General features: G+C 42.8%; 1 non-coding gene across 1 annotated transcript; it reads right to left on the bottom strand.

The window, feature by feature from the left end:
• Nucleotides 1-1,619: 1,619 nt before the first annotated feature.
• On the bottom strand, nucleotides 1,620-1,701 carry trnas-aga. The gene has a single exon. It is a non-coding gene; the product is annotated as a tRNA-Ser (tRNA).
• Between the last annotated feature and the right edge of the window lie 1,385 nt (nucleotides 1,702-3,086).

Raw genomic sequence — 3,086 nt, 5'->3', positions numbered from 1 at the left:
AATACCCCCTTGAGGAACTCATCCTCATTTTCACCCACAGAGGGAGACACAGGGGCACATCCCTGAGAGTGACAGAGACCTCAGGATGATACCTGCTGCATGTGCTTCACGTCCGCTCTCCGTCCCCAGGCACAAGCTTCTGCGATAAAAGGCAGCTTTAGGTGGAACACAAGCAACTTCTCCGGACAATGAGAACTGTTTCCGTGAGCTGGGATAAGACAGTGAGCTGAAATAGTCTCACAGGCTGCTTACGTGCAACTTTCAATTTTGAAAACTCATCAAACCAATCACTGCATCACCTTCAATCGTGTGAGGTGTTATGCTTCTTGCTCTCGAACAGGCAGTGATTGGCATATGTCCCTCTTAACCGAAATGTTCGTCGGCCACCTCTCCTGTAATACCTTTCCCAAACAAAAATACAATGAGCAAATCCCTTTCAGCCCTCAACCGTAGTTGGCGGTATTCAAATAGCGCAAGAATAGCCAATTGATTTACAGTCCATCGCCTTAACCACTCAGCCACGACTATACACGTCGCAGCGTTGAGCTCTGCTTTCCAGGTCTCTCTCTCTCTGTGTGGAGCTGAGGAAGAGTGAATCATGACTCGGTTTGTTTGAATCCAATCACTTCTCAGATTTCTGAAGGGTTAAATTCAGTACATGGTAGATCCGGCTGTTTCATCCCAACAGATGGGATAAACATTCATCTAAAAACAAAAACATAAATTTCAGGAAAAGCTCAGCAGATCTGGCAGAGAATCAATGTCAACGTTTCAGAACTCTGTTTTATCCCACAGGTTCTGCCAAACCTGCTGAGTTTCGACAGCAGTTTTTGTTTGTCTCATTGTCCCGTAGCCGAGATGAGATTTGAATTCCTGATGTGCAGGAACGAGAATCCTTTCAATGTTACAAGTTAGTTCATGTCCCGAGAACATCAGAGTCAATGTCCCAGACTTTAAAAGAAGGGGCAGATGTCTTCACTGTTTGTGCTCAGTTGGAAATTTCACTCTTTATTCTCCTGTGATTCCGGTTTCCAAGAGTTTCTAAAGATTCAAAAAGCTGGAGACTGGGTTTTCTGTTTTGCTTCCTTAACATCGCCCCACCCCCCACTTCCAACTGTCAATATTTTCCCAAAATCTTTTCCCAATCCTCCGCCTTGCAACATGTCCAGGGATGAGGAAATCCCGTGTAATGGAGTGATTCCCGAGATCGGAAATGTTCTCTTTGGAGCAAAAAAGTTTAACAAGAGATTTCCTCGTGGTGTTCACAGCAGTGGGGGAGGAAGTGGCGGGAATAGGCGGGGTGATGGTCGGGAGAAACTGTAGCCACTGACCAGGGTGAGTTACCAGAGGACTGCAATTCAAGATATTTAATGCAAAACCATTTATGTAGATAAAACACAGAGAATACTGCAGAAACTCAACACGTTTCATGGTACCTGTGGAAAGAGAAACAGAGCTGAAGTTTTGAGTATGGTAAGTTTCTTGTTCAGAACGCGTGTTTCCTGAATGTCAATAAATGACCAGACTCTTCGTGGGGTGGTGAGAAGGATTTTCTCGAGTTTGAGCAATAACTCATTGATCAGAAGGTTATTTGAGAAAAAACATGCATGCTCAGGGAACGTCGTCGGCAGGATTCGAACCTGCGGGGGACATCCCCAATGAATTTCTAATCCATCGCCTTAACCACTCGGCCACGACTACAACGGTGACGCTGTCTTCTAACATTTCTCATGGAATGGGTTCAAAAGGAAAGAGGAGCATTCAGCTTGTCTTGTCCGGGCCAGAACCTTTATATTTCTTGTCAAACTGTATTTGATCAGAACGGAGATTGAATTGAACTACATTATTGAGAAATAGAGTGAATGGGAAGAATCCATTTCTATGAGCAAAGAGATTAATAGATCAATGGATTGAGAAAGAAAGATGTATTTGTATTTTGAAAGCGCCTTTCACCACCATCTGAATCACAACCAATGGAGTACTTTTGAAGCAGATTCTTCATTGGCCAATCTAATGTGCAAATCAGGGCAGTTTGTTTAACCACAGGTCAAAAACGAAACTGTTTCAAATACTCACAATTGGCGCTGGATGTGCCATGGAGTTCATAACTTAACTTTGGGGGTTTGCTGTGCTCTGATTTACACCCGGGTGCGTAATCTCAGGGGAAGGCGTTGCCCATTTAATACAGAGATGAGGGGGATGTTCTCCCATTCAGAGTGTAACAAATCTATGGAATTCTTCCAACAGAGCTCTGATAAGGCTGGGTGTATTCAAGGCAGAGGTAGACAGAGATTTAGTTATTTAGGGATTCTAGGGCGACTGTGATAAGGCAGAAAAGTGGAGTTGAGGATTAGCCATGATCTCATTTAAAGGTGTACTTGACTTGATGAGCCAAAATACTTCCATCTGTCCCAATGTCTTATCTGTCATTTGGAAAATGCGGGACAATTGTAAAGGAAGAAATAAAGATCGTTTGTAAAAGGTTATTGCAGTCAAACACAGTCAACATCGTTTGTTGAAAGGCAAATCACACTTGAAAATTTTGCCAGACTTCTTTGGTAATATTACAAGCATAGTTGATAAAGGCAAACGGCAGATGAAGTGCATTCGAATTTTTAGCAGGCACTCAATAAGGAGCCATATCTCAGGTCATTGCATAAGGTAGGGGTTTACGCTGTTAGGTATAAATGAGCATGGGCTGCCCATTGCTTAATTAACATAAAATACAGAATCGGGATTAATGGGTATTTTTCAAGTTGGAAAGATATGATTGGTGGAGTGTCAGAATGGTCAGTCATAGGGCTGCAATTATTTATCTCTGTATTAATGACGTGGAGGAAGTGCCAGAGTGTAATGTGTTCAGTTTTGCAGAAGATACGAAATAGGCGGAGGGTATGTTGTGATGAGGATATGTGAATCTGCAAAGGGATATAGATAGGTTGAGTGAGTGGACAAAAACTTGGCTCATGCAGTTTCATGTCGGCAGTATGAGTTCTTGTACTTTGGTAGGAAGGGTCAAAAGGTAGACTACTATTAAAATCGAGAGAAATTTCCAAAAAAAGGGTACAAAGGAACCTGAGAGTTCT

This window comes from Rhincodon typus, chromosome 8 (assembly GCF_021869965.1).
Source record: "Rhincodon typus isolate 14 chromosome 8, sRhiTyp1.1, whole genome shotgun sequence".
Classification (NCBI taxonomy): domain Eukaryota; kingdom Metazoa; phylum Chordata; class Chondrichthyes; order Orectolobiformes; family Rhincodontidae; genus Rhincodon; species Rhincodon typus.
Note: the sequence above shows the minus strand (reverse complement) of the source record. Positions and strands in the feature narration are given on the sequence as shown.